This window comes from Neomonachus schauinslandi, chromosome 8, assembly GCF_002201575.2.
Source record: "Neomonachus schauinslandi chromosome 8, ASM220157v2, whole genome shotgun sequence".
Classification (NCBI taxonomy): domain Eukaryota; kingdom Metazoa; phylum Chordata; class Mammalia; order Carnivora; family Phocidae; genus Neomonachus; species Neomonachus schauinslandi.
In genome coordinates, this window is record NC_058410.1 from 139867075 (window position 1) to 139880820 (window position 13746).

Sequence of the window (13746 nt, forward strand, 5' to 3'; positions counted from 1 at the left end):
AGTTGGTTAAGCGACTGCCTTCGGCTCAGGTCATGATCCTGGAGTCCTGGGATCGAGTCCTGCATCGGGCTCCCTGCTCGGCAGGGAGTCTGCTTCTCCCTCTGACCCTCCCCCCTCTCATGTGCGCTCTCTCTCTCATTCTCTCTCTGTCAAATAATAAATAAAATCTTTATAAAAAAAATAAATAAAGTTTCATTGGGCGCCTGGGTGGCTCAGTTGGTTAGGCGGCTGCCTTCGGCTCAGGTCATGATCCTGGAGTCCCGGGATCGAGTCCCGCATCGGGCTCCCTGCTCGGCAGGGGGTCTGCTTCTCCCTCTGACCCTCCCCCCTCTCATGCTCTCTCTATCTCAGTCTCTCTCTCAAATAAATAAAATCTTAAAAAAAAAAAAATGCGTCTCCTCGTCGCCCACCCCCAAGTTGCCAACGCATCTGAGAATGCGTCTCTTGAATGAGACAAGATTTTTTCCCTAAAATCTCAAACTTATCTTCATCTGTAGTACACTTCAAATGCATAATGCAAACAATGCCTATACTTAATGTGCACGTTGATTTGTCCCCAACAGTATTTTGCAGTGTTTGAGGATCATGGGAAATTTTTGTCCCAGGGGAGAGGAAGAGAGAGGAAAGATGGCTGTTCTTTATGCCTTGGTGTCATATTTTGGGACTACCCTATGCCTCATTGTCATATTTTGGGAATACCCCTCCACATACACACTTTTTCTAAACTTCCTCTTGTGAATTTCAGAAGCAGATGTGATGGTTCCACATTCCACAAAGGGATTACATTAAAAAAAAAATACACCATTGGATTGATTTTAATGAAAAGACAAAGGCTGGATGAGATGAGGAGGTAGAAGGATGCCTCATGAGGTAGCTTAGGTGCCAAGTGCTGGGTAATCCTGAGGAAAGAATTCATTGTAAAGATGACAGAAGAGGCAGATCCTGTGATACATCAGCACTCATGAGGGCTTCCTGTACTTTAAAAAAAATGGACTCTTGGCCTGGGTTCACCGGGTTCGACTGGATGACGTCACTGGGCGTTTGTTCTGCAAATAGTTTTCCGACTTATCACGTGATCTCAGTGTGTAGCCTCTGGAATCAAAATTGGAGTCCAGATTCAACCTGCCATTTCTGACTTTAATAACTGTGCTGTGAATATGTTGGATTTGAATTAGAGACTGAAGAACTAGAAGCAACAGCTTTACCTTTAAAGAACTGGGGGTGGGGGTGGGGGCGGGGAAGGATCAGGGTAATGAGCGTGGAAAATCAAGGGGAGAGTTTATAAGGAAAGACGTCGTTTTGGTTTATGATGTCACGGTGCCTCTTACACCCGGCCACGTTTGCTCACCCCTTTGTGCACACACATTGCTGGGAAATCTGGGCCTCTGGATGCTTACTGGACCTGTACCCCTTTGCTGAGGCTAATTCTGTCAACGTGTTGAGCGATGTGTGGACAACTCCTCTATGACAGTTAAAAACCACACACAAAAAAAAACCCCCAAAACAATTGGCTTTTTCCTGTTACCAGCCAGTCCCTGTGTGTAGTTGTTAGTTGGTTTTGTGCTGAGGGAATATAAAATTGAAAATTCTAAACTAAACGTAATTAGGGAGGGAAATTGGTTGCCAATTTACCACCCCCATATAATACAACTAAAACCAAATGTAAATGATTTTCCGATGATCCAAATTAGTTTTCCCTTCTGCCAACTACCATGGAGCACCCAGATTAGAGAGTAGTAACGAGGCCCTCTAATAGGTAGGTTTTGGAAAGGATTCCATTTGTCTTAGGAAAGGGTATTGGGAACAGTGCCCTTTTGAAACATTTACTTAAATGTTTATTTTGGGATTTATGATACTAGCATACTGCCTTTTGATTTGTTCCTTTTCTGAGTGCTCAGATTTTCATGTCTTTTGATTTTTGTCTTGGTGAATTTTTTTAAACTTTCAAAAAGAGAACACCCATTGCTTAGCATATGGGACAAAAGGAACTCCCCCCCCCCCCGTGGGTTTTTTCTTTTTCTTTTTTTTTTTTTTTAAAGATTTTATTTTTATTTATTTGAGAGAGAATGAGACAGAGAGCATGAGAGGGAGGAGGGTCAGAGGGAGAAGCAGACTCCCCGCTGAGCAGGGAGCCTGATGCGGGACTCGATCCCGGGACTCCAGGATCATGACCTGAGCCGAAGGCAGTCGCTTAATCAACTGAGCCACCCAGGCGCCCCTTTCTTATTTTTTTTTTTAAATGAAGCATCTAAAACTTTTTCCATTTTTATTTTTTTTTCTCCCTTAAGCCTCAAATGACCTAAGGATTTAGAGGTCCATCCAAGGTGAGATTCTTTGCTTCACACACAACTGTCTTCTCCTTCTATTGTGATCCCCCTGGTTTGAATGGGGATTCCATGTGGCAGGGAGAATCTTTGTGTTGGCTTCAGTGGGTATATATGTATGGGCAGTTAGATGATTCTGATTATGTGGCCCCTAAACAAGGAGGACCCCCAACTCCTCTTATCCCTTTGAATCTGAGTTTACCTTTGAAGCAAGTTAATTATGAAAATGTACAGGCTAATGACTCTGTGGACATGTTTTTGGCATGGGGGGTGGTGAGTTCCAAGTCAAAGGAAGCTTGTAGACATTGAATTTGCTTTGAGTAGAGTCATTTTTTTTTTCCTCCTTGTACATTGTTAAATCTGTAGGAAAGGAACATCAGCTGAAGATCTGTCACTCTGGTTTCAGGCCAGCATGCCAAATTCTGTCATCCTTGCTGCATGGCCAAGCATATTTTATTACATGTTATAATTCTGGGCTTGGGCTTGATCCAGCCATCCTGATACAACATCAGATGGTGAGGGGTGTGGAAAAGGAAAAGGGCTGTATTCATTTCTTGACAAGGTTTGGGGAGAAGTATGAGAGTAGAGTGGATGTTGCAGGTGAATAGGGCAGAAATTTTTCATGGGGGCCATAAACCTCTCCTGTGTGCCGCCTAGAATTTTAGTGGCATCATCCATTTCTGTTCATCCAGCTTGTTGATTTTTAGACTGAAGACAAATTTGGGCCATGCTCCTGCTCTGGCCACCACATCTCCAAGCAGCTCAGCAGTTAGCCCCAGCCTTGAGAACCATGTCACCGGCACAGACATGCAGGATTTGTCCCCATGGCCCCAGTGCTCCTGGGGTCCATGCTGAGGCTTGGCCTCCATTGGTCTGGGGTGGGGGGTGGGAAGCTGAACTCCTGAACTCTTGTGTCTGCACTGGCTAAGGATTAATGATTTCAGAATGCACTTCTCTCATTCCTTTCTTAAAAATGGCTTCAGGTTGCAGGGTTGGAAACAGTATGAGTAGATAAAAGTTTTTTTAAAAAAAATAGGGAAAATGATTGTGTTTGTTTCTTGGGTCCAGAGAGTCTTGACCCTGTTGTTGGCAGTATGGCCCCTCCTGCTTCTAGGGGTTTCACAGATGAACCCTTGGCTTTGGTTTGTCAGTGAAGGCCTGTCCTGAAGCTCTAGACTAGAAGGACTGTCCTGAAGCTCTAGTTCAGCAGCTTTGCAGGAAGCAGTGACACAAGGTTCCAGCCCCTGTCCCTCGCCTTCCACTTACTCTTTGGGGATTGTCAGAAAACCAGCTGGGATGAGGAGGAAGAGCGACTGTGAAGGTTTTCTTTTTCTTTTCTTTTCTTTTCTTTTCTTTTTTTTTTTTGGCAGTTTGGCTGCTGAATGAAAGCAGGCGCTTTATTTAGAAGTGAGTAGGGAGGGAAGGCAGCTTAGGGTTGCCACCCTTCTGGTGCTTATCCATAAATATGAAATGGTGTTAGAACACCAGACACCAGAAGGCTTTCTGATTGGCTGTCGGTGATGTCATCTTGTCATTAATACTGTGCTCGGAAAATAAACGGATCTGCCCATTTTCTTTCTTTCTCTCTTTTCAAGCTGAAATGTATAAAATCCATTTTGTACTCTAACATGAAGCACTTCAGTCAGAGCATTTTGAAAGAATTCTATTTCTCATGTGTTTAGAGTCACTTTGGCCTTCACTTGAGCCCTGCAGTAATCAACCACAGGTATTCAGCCTGTCTTGTCTTACTGCTGAAAAGTAAGCAGACACTTTTCAACACCTGGGCACCAGTGGTTGATATTTACCTGTATGCATGCTAATGCAGTAGCTGGGAGTTTTTCTGTCAGCCTTTAAATGTCTTAGTATGCTCCTAGTCAAGGTTGGCACTTCTGGGTACGGGAGGGATGTGGGTGGTAATGAAAAGTGCTTGCTCTTTTTTCTTAAATCCTGATTTTATTTCTCTACCTCTGATAACTCTGTAGTCAAATCTCAAATGGCCTGCTTTTCCACTTAATGCTCATCTAATCTCATGATGGTGTTTCGGCAAGAGGATCACACTTGTGGCATGTCCAGGTTCTGTGCGTGCGCGTGTGTGTAAAAATCCAATAGCATTCTTGCTATGCAGGATTGATTGACATTCTCAGGAGGAAAGCCACTGCCCAGCAACTGGGTGACCTGTGCATTGATCTGTGGCCCCCGAGAGGTCTGGGAAGGTCTGACCATCCTCCATTCCTCCTGGTTCACTCCAACCGAAGGAGGCATCCGAAGTTTTGATTAACCATTGGGAAGTGTTTTGTATAAATATAGCTCTCTGTGTTTTCTTTACATGTAATATAGAACTGTCCTTTTGAGAGAAAGCTGTGATTCCTCATTAGGAATTTTAGCTAGAATCATCTTCTCCTTCCCTAAAATATTTAACTTGGTTTTTGTGTATAACTGTCTCATGATACACCCCTTTGTTAATGTACTCTTAGGTAGAATCTCTTAATGTCATACACAAATGTTGTGTGAACTCACCACCCCCTTTCTCTGCCCGAAGCTATTTCTTATAGTAAAAGTGCATCTAAGAGTTTACCCCATCACTGATGAAATGGCTGTCCAAGGTTATTTTTACAAATGCCATGGACGTATTCCTTGGATTAGCAAAATGCCTAGCAAGCAGGTGCAACTGATGTGTGTCTTGAAACCGTATCTCTGGTCAGAGGGAGATGCCGCATTACTTTTCAGAGTTTCCCCTTGTTTTTCAGCAAGCTTAGAAACCATAGATTCCGTGGCCTTTGGGGTCAGGGAAAAAAGGGACAATGAGGCCCATTCATTCTTATGGGCCCTAATGAGTCATAGAGATGGTCTATTTTCCAGGTTAGAGCTCTCTCTGACAGGCTTTAATTATCTGTGAGCTGAAACAAGAAGTGATAAAAACATGCAAAAGCCTTTCAGGAACAGGTTTTTTGAAGGAGATGAATCATCCAGTTCTGTGTCCCCAGCTCAGCCCTTTTGCGAGGAGCCTCCAGCGGCTTGCCCCTCGATCACGTGACCCGCCGTCTTCGGCCGAAAGGAAAGGAACGGAACAATCCTTCACTCGCAGGAAACCTAATCCTGGGCAGGTGCAGCTTGAGCAACGCCCCTGGGCCCGAAGGTCAGCATGGCTGCGCAGATCTAAGCTTTCGCAGATGGTCTGAGTAGGAGGAGCAGGATCCTGTAACGCTTCTCTCTGCAGCCCCCAGACAGTCCTCTCCTCGGGATCCCCATTTCTCCAGATACTGTTGAACTTTTGAACTCAAGTACAGTGCACCATTAGGATGTTTGTTTGAAGGGTTTCAGATAAAGCAGTGGCGGATTTTAAGGAAACAGTAGACAGATCCATTTTCCTTTTCCTCCAGGGATGCGAGCGATCTAATTAGAAGTCAGTGTTTTAGCCGCTTCCTCTCTATGTGTTTTGGGTTCTTTTTATTTTTTTCTAAAAGACGCTTCTGGACGCGAACAAAAGCCGGATGTTGCATTAAGAGCTTCTGAGCAAGTGCTCTGCGTTAGATTCATCTATAGTTTACGGGACCACGCTTTCCTCTGCACGGACCAAGCGAGGTCCTGTCCGGTGTTAGGACTTGTTTTCATGCTTGGAGCTGTTGTTTTCACTCTTAAAGTGTCCCTCTGCCATTTTATTTTACATCCACTACGAATGGCCACCTTTTCTATTGAGATTGTTGTTTGGAACTGATGGAGACACCAGGTGCACGAGTGTGTCACACCCAAGGGCTGGCATATTTGGAAAATGGTAACAACAGGGAAGGACGTCAGTTACCCTTTGGCGGAAGGTGGGAGGCAAAAAAAAAAAAAAAAAAGTCCAATAGGAACTGCAGAGAATATCAAATCCACAAATTTGTAGGGATAAGAGTGCAACATTTTCTCAGTTGCAGCCTGATTTATCGAAATCTCATGTTGGGGAGAACAGAGTATTTGCTAAACTAATGCGCTTCTCCGAATAGCTCCCTCATTTCTTGTGGCTTGGCGACTAAAAATTAGAAATCCACAATTATACTGTATAGATGAGCCCTGTTGTAAATTTAGTATATCATCTCCACACTCAGGATACGTATGGCTATGAGCACCCACTTAAGAGCTAAAAATGTAAGTTACCACCCACTTTGTCCTGAATTGGAATCCTACATAATTGCGCTATGCTTTAAAAATCCTCCCTGGAGGAAAGAGTTCAAGATCAAGTCATTAGTGGGCAATCCTTTCTATGAAGCCAAGAGTCCCTTTGAGCTCTTGGAAGAAGCTGAGTAAATACTTGTTGTTGAACAAATAGAATAAATGAAGGGATAACATTCAAGGAAGAATTCATAGGTGTTGCTTAATCCAAATGTCATACACGGTGAGTTCCAGAAGCTCTAGGCTTACCTTAGAAATAAACATGCATCCCACCATGGGTATAGGATATGCAGAAGGGTGCTAACTGGTGGGCTAGGCAGCTAGAACTGGGAAAAATGGAACTTGTGGAAGGTCCAGTGGTTTCCAAATCTGGCTGGGCCTTGAAGTCCTATTGTGAACTTTGGGGGGTGGGGGAGAAGCAAACAAAACTCACCCACTCCCAGGCCTAACCTCCAGAAGTCACACACAGCCCAAGGAACCACTGCATTTGTCCATAGGTCGGGAATGCCGGGGATGAAAAGAGGATCAGCAGGTGGAGGTGACTTGGTGAGGGGACAAACCAGAGCAATGGCAAGACCAGCAGAGAGCAAAGAATCACACCTGTTTTGGGGCTTATTTTAAAATTGATTCAGCAAGCACAGAGCACAACACAGGGCATCCCATATTCTGATAGAAATACACCCAGCAAAACTCCTTCCTGCTGATGGGCTCAGGCAGGCTTGAACAGAATCGCAATGCCACTTGTCCTGTGGATTATGGACCCCTGAGCAAGATTACTGTAAGGGACCTAGGGGAGGTAGACGGAACAGCCGGATTTGAAGCCTTCCCGGAGAAGTGATATTTAAACTGTTGGCAGTAGTTTTGTTAGACTAAGGTGTTTGGGATTTTATGCTGTAAATGACCTTTTTCCCAAAGGAGAAGAGGGAGAGGTGCGTGGGTTTTGCCTCCAACAACATGCTAGCCCGGGGGGGGGGGGGGGGGGGTGGTGGGGAAACTTATTTTCCAAAGGTAATTCTCATTCTCGGCAGGCAGCATGCAGTAGGCCCCAATAACTACTCTTTGGTTGACTGAAAGATGTTTAATATATGCCTCATTAAGCAGAATTTTCATTCTCTGAGAATGCTTATGTGCCTTATTTTTGTTTTTATTAAAAACAAAAAATTGAGGGAGGGGCGACAAAGTGGGAAATCTGCTAGTTCACTCTCCGTGTTTTTCTCCTTGGTGATTCTTTGATTTTTCACACTGCACCTGTTGGATGACTTCCTCCCTGGATCCCAGCCTCCTCTGATCACAAAGTGAGCACAGCCCCCAGAAGCAAGAAGGTTTAGAACTAGTCTTTTTCTTCACACAGCTTCCAAGATAGAGCCACAAGGATGTGGGAAAGGAAGGATTTTAAGCATCTGTGATGTCTGTCTGGTCCGTCTTTAACACGGAGAGGCCTTCACAGTCCTGGTAAGATGCAAAATAGCCAATGTCCACAGGCTAGAGGTGCTGTTTCTAAGACTGTTCTTCTTATTTTTACTGCTGGTTTGTTTGCATCTCTGCAGAATATATTCATGAGATAGAAAAGGAATGTTTTTTTTTTTTTTCTCCCCCTCCTTTAAAGATGCCAAATCCAGGTGGGGAGTAGTGATCTTGATGAATTCTAACACTTGTCAATTTGAAAATGTTCAGGGAACACAAATGAAAGAGAGGATGGGTTTGTTTATGTGCTATCCTTCAGTGATTCAAAGCTGCAGACATCTTTCTCACTACACTTTTGAAGTTGAGGGTTGGAACTGAATAATAGACAACCTTCCAACATAAAGCATTATCAAGCTTGAGGGATTTTTTTATTGGGTTTTTTGATATTTCATTGTTTTTCTAGCTTGCCTTTGTCTTTGATCACTTATTCCTCTGACAAAAATTTGGTCATGTTACTGCTTTTCTCTTTCCCCTAAGCTGATATTGCATGATGGGAGTTCTCTTTTTTTTTCTTTCTTCATTTTTCTTACTAATTTTATTGGTTACAAATAAATTATTGATCTAGGTCTAGAGAGTTTAAATATACCCATCCATTGTATATCTGCTTTTGTTTTTTTCCTTCAAATATTTTCAGTTTTCTTTTAAAATTTGTTCATAGTAAAGAATTTTAATGATAAAACCTGGTAACCTCAAGTGTTGGGCTAAAGCTTATCTTGGTAAACCTTTATCAATGCTTTGAATTAATAGCTGAGTGATATTGTGGAGGATGTGGTATGTTTAAAAATCTTATAAACTATTTTCAAGTGTCCTCAAGTACTTCAGAAAACTCCATTTCCATCCTAGCACTTGATAAGGTAATGATGATTCTCCTGTGTTCCTTAGAAAATGAGCCTAAGACTCCACTGACCATTTGTTAGTTTCCCATAGGTTGGAAAGTAACAAGATTGCTTTGCTTTTAAAAAAAAAAAATCTATAATTCAGTATTTTCACTAATCCAACTGAGCTTTCTCTCTACTTTTTCCCATTGGTGATGACAGGAATTACTTTTTTTTTTTAAGATTTTATTTATTTGAGAGAGCATGAGTTGGGGGGCTAGGGTCGGAGGGAGAGGGAGAAGCAGCCTCTCCACTGAGCAGGGGGCCTGACCGGGGCTCGATCCCAGGACAACCTGAGCTGAAGGCAGGCTCTTAATTGACTGAGCCACCCAGGTGCCCCGACAGGAATTACTTTTTAAAAACCTCTGAGAAAATGAGGGTGGTCCAGCCACATTAGGGAGGAGGAAGTGTGGGGTTACCTTGGAAGGCCCTGAAAGACCCACAAGTCAGAGGCATGGTGATCTCCTGACAGTCAGCCTCTGTCCTGGTGTTTGCGGAAAAGATTTCTGTTTTTTTCCTAAGGCCAAAATAAGTTGCCGTTAGCTCAATAAGACAGTTATGTTAAGAATGGGGGTGGGGGTGGGAGGCATTTTAAAAACATGTCCACACGATAGCCAAAAGGTAGAAGGAATCCCAGTGTCCTTGACAAAATGTCGTCTATATGTAGGGTGGGCTAGTCAGACTTCAAAGAGATGCTGACACCTGATAAATATGGATGAACCTAGAGGACCTTATGCTCAGTGACCTAAGCCAGTCACAAAAGAACAAATAATTGCATGATTGACTTGTATGAGGTACCTGGAGTAGTCTAATTCCCAGGCACGTTAGAATGGTGGTTGCCAGGGGTTGGGGGTGGAGGAAATGGAAATTCATGTTTAATGGGTAGAGTTCCAGTTTTGAAGAGTTAATGTGGCTGGATTGTGCTGATAGTAACACAACAACGTGAATGTACATAATGCCACAGAACTGTACACTTAAAAATAGTTAAGGTGGTAAATTTCCTTTATACTTCACCACAATGAAAAAGAAATCTACAACAAAAGGGAAAAACTGATGTTTTTTTTTAAACTTACAAGTTAAACAATGTAAAACAAGTTGGTTATGTTTGCTAATTTTGAATGTTTATATATGTACTATAAATAATGTTTAACATTATGGCACCATCTAAAATTAAAAAAAGTATGAAATCTTGATGACAAGTAATTGCATTTAATGTAAAGAAACCAAACAAGCCCAATCAGATTTTTCCGGTTTGTGGTATTTGTGTCCTGCACATGTTGTCATTTGGATTCCTAACATAAAGTAAATAAACTGCTCTTTTTTTTTTGAATTTGGGATTCCTGGAACATGTGAGAACTGATGCATGTTCCGAAAAAAAAGGATTGACCGATGTGCTACTTTAAGTTGATCACGTGGAGCATCTGGGGATTTAACATGCATGTTCTGACTTAGGGACCCGAGACACTGCATCCTAAAGAGTTCACCTTCAGAGGGACTTGAATTGGGTGTGCTCTCCCCACTGCTAATGTTAGGATCCCTCTGAAGGCTTGTACTGTCACTTACCTTTTCTCTTGCCGCTTGGAGCTTCTGCAAGATCGAAGCTGTTGTCATCCGAGTCCTCTTGACCTTGAGGATTTTGGCAATGTAAAACCACCCCCTCACCTCCACTGTTGCATTAAAGGAAGGGAGGTGTAGTGCCCACCTTTAATAGGAAGCCTCTGATCCTTTCATTTTTTATGGTGATGTGCTTGTTATTGAGGGATAGCTGACTAAGTTTAGTCTGATTATGAGCAATGATACAATGATTAAAGTAGGAAAAAAAGATCACTCTGCTCTCAGTTTCAAGCAATAGAACCTATTTCTGTGAAAGTTCTTAATTGTGTCCATGCTACTTGATCATGGATAGTTCGGATAGAATTGTTTTTGTAGTTAGGCAGTGTTGAGGGGAAAGAAACATGGCCTTAAAGCATTGTGTGGAAGGCAACATTCTCATACAGCCCTCAAGATCCCCTCTCTGACCCTTACTGCCTGTGTATTCTGGGTAATCCTTGGCACTGTGAATATGGAGTTTCAGTTGACCTTAAGATAGGGAGATGATCCTCATGAGCCTTACTTAATTACATCAGCTCCATTAAAAACAGAGTTTTGTCTTGGTGATGGAAGAGAGCCTAGAAGGATTTGGTGCACCCTTGCTGGCTTGGGACCTCAGTCCTGTAACTACAAAGAACTGAATTCTAATGATGAAAATCAGCTTGGAAATGGGTTCCCTCTCCCCATTCCCCCAGCATCCTGATGAAAACTCAGTCCAACCAACACGAGATTTCAGCTTCATGATGTGCTGAACTTCTGATCTGAAGAACTGAGCCTAATACATGCCTGTTGAAGCTACTAAACACGTGGTAGTCTGTTCTACAGGAATAGGAAACCAATACACCTTGCATCTTTGTGTGTGAATGCATTTCAAGAGCATACCAACTGCAGGGCTGCCTGGGTGGCTCAGTTGGTTAAGTGTCTGCCTTCAGCTCAGGTCATGATCCCAGGTCCCCATGGTAGGCTCTCTGCTCAGCGGGGAGTCTGCTTCTCCCTCTCCCTCCGCCCCTCCCCTGGCTCATGCTTTTTTTTTCTCTCTCAAATAAATAAAATTAAAAAGACTATACAAGCTGTAGTAGTAAAAACAAGCTAATGCTGCTTAGCCAGCTGAACAAAGAAAGTCCATCTCCCTTATACACAATGGAAATTAAAAAAAAAAAAATCTTGAATATGTAAGAAGTCAAACAGTGGAAAGAATGTAGATTTTTGAGAGAAGAAACCTGAGCAAGACTTAGCTCTTTTATTTCCTAGGTGAGGCAAGTGGCTCCTGCCTCTGAGCCTTATCTATAAAACAGAGGTTGACCAATGACATCCCATTGTAACCACTAGTTATACTCACCATGTAGTATACTCAACTCCTCTCCATATCTCTCCACGCAGCTTCCCCCTCACCCACTAGATATAGTATGAGGGGTGTTTGTTGCACATGTTTTTAGGGTAGTTTTCTGAAAGCAGTTGAAAATTTTCTGCATTTTTTTTTTTTTCTTTAGGACCAGTCAAAAATGTTCCCCTGTCAAGAACATCAATAATCTGATGTTTGCACCAAAAAGCCCTATCAAAATCTATTACTTAGGTAAAATGTCTGAAATCTGCTCTAGTTCTACAAAATGAATGTGCACCAATAGTTTTTATCTTTTTAAAATCCAGAAATTCCCTTCCTGTGTGTTTAAAATATAAAGGTAGTAAATGATCTTTAAGATCTATTTTTGAAACCTAGCATGATTTTAACGAAGTATTTCTCTGCCTGGGACAACGCATCAAAATTCCTTCTTGGTGTGTTTTTGCAGCCCTTGTGCATCACGGTGTATGAGCGTGGTCCCTTGCTCTTGGTTATATGTCCATCCAGCTCTGTGTGTCTGAATGCTGGAGTCTTAAAGGAAAGGGTTGCATGGGCTCTCCAGGTGGCTCATATTTTTTTCTTTGAGAGGACTCTTCCTTGAGCTTAAGGCTCTTATTCACACTGTGACATAAAAAATCTGCAGAAAATTAAGGATGCTTCACTGACAGTATCTCAGGAATGTGATATTCCAGAGGGAAAATGGTACTCTTGGAGAGTTCTTGCCCTCAACACCTGGAGCTGTTTTCTCTGTTACCAGCTAGCTGCTCATATTCATAAATAGGACTCGGGGGCGGGGGGTGGTCCCAGCATTGGAACCACCAGGAACATGGTAGAAAGGATTTATCAGTCATTAGAACAGGAGAAGAGAACCACCTCTTCAACCACCTCCTAGCATGTGAGGAGCCTCCTCTAGGAATGTCTTCCAGTGTAGAGAACAAAGTTGCCTACGTGGCCAGGGGTTGGAAGTGCCTTGGTCATGTGGTTTCATGACTCCATCACAGACATCAGACATTAATAAACCTTTCCATCAACCCATAGGGCATCCCCACAGTCCACACAACCCCCCCCCCCCGCCCACCACTGAGCAGATCCGTGGTGTGAGCAGTTTCCCCTCCCTCCATCCCTTGTAATTCTGCCTCATTTGGCGTTGGGCTTGTGAAAATAACTTTTGTGGAGCTATTGTTTCTTCTGTCATTTTTCAAGAATACCAGAGGATAGCAGGGAGGGGAAAGGGATCACAGCTCCCACACAAAGCAGATGCCTTGTTGAGAGTGTGCTTTAGCAGCGATGTTCTGGGAATAGCGGTCTCCTTTTTCTTGTCCATTCTTCGCCATTAGTAGAAGTGACGTATTCTCTGACCGTGGTTCAGGGACCAGAAACCTCAGGATTCTCATGGTCTGGCACATTTTTTGGAGCGTGCTGTCTTGCCGTATAGGCCATGACGCTCATCAGCCATTGCTGCCATTTCATCCTAGTGAAAACCACCCCAGGGCACCATTCTTGTAGGGTTACAGCACAAGTCCTTCTTCAGATTTGTAGCTTGGTAAGCACTTTGTAGACGGTTAAGCCTTAAGCAAATGAAGCTTCAGTCATTCAACCATTTTATTGAGCATTTAGAGCTTACCTTTACGTGCCTCATTCTTCATACCTGTGTTCTAAGATTGAGGGGACCAGAGATCAGTAAAAGTGTGCAAAATCGCCAGTGACGCATTGTCAATAGAAGCCGCCACTCCCAAGTTACAGGTTGCCTAGCTATCCACAGTACCGAATTCCAGAGTTTTAAACTGGTGGCGACAACCTTCCAAGCTGCAACATTGAACCAGTGTACCATCTTCAAAGGTTCTGGCCCTGTGAAGTGGTGTTTGATGGGAGGATATTCCTGGTGTCTCCCTGATGTGATTGTGGATGCTTCCTTCCTGAGGCAATGTTTATTTAGCAGAACTGGGATGTCGCCTGAAGTCTTGGGTTTGAAGACTTGTTTTCTCCTCTCTCGGCAAATTATTTT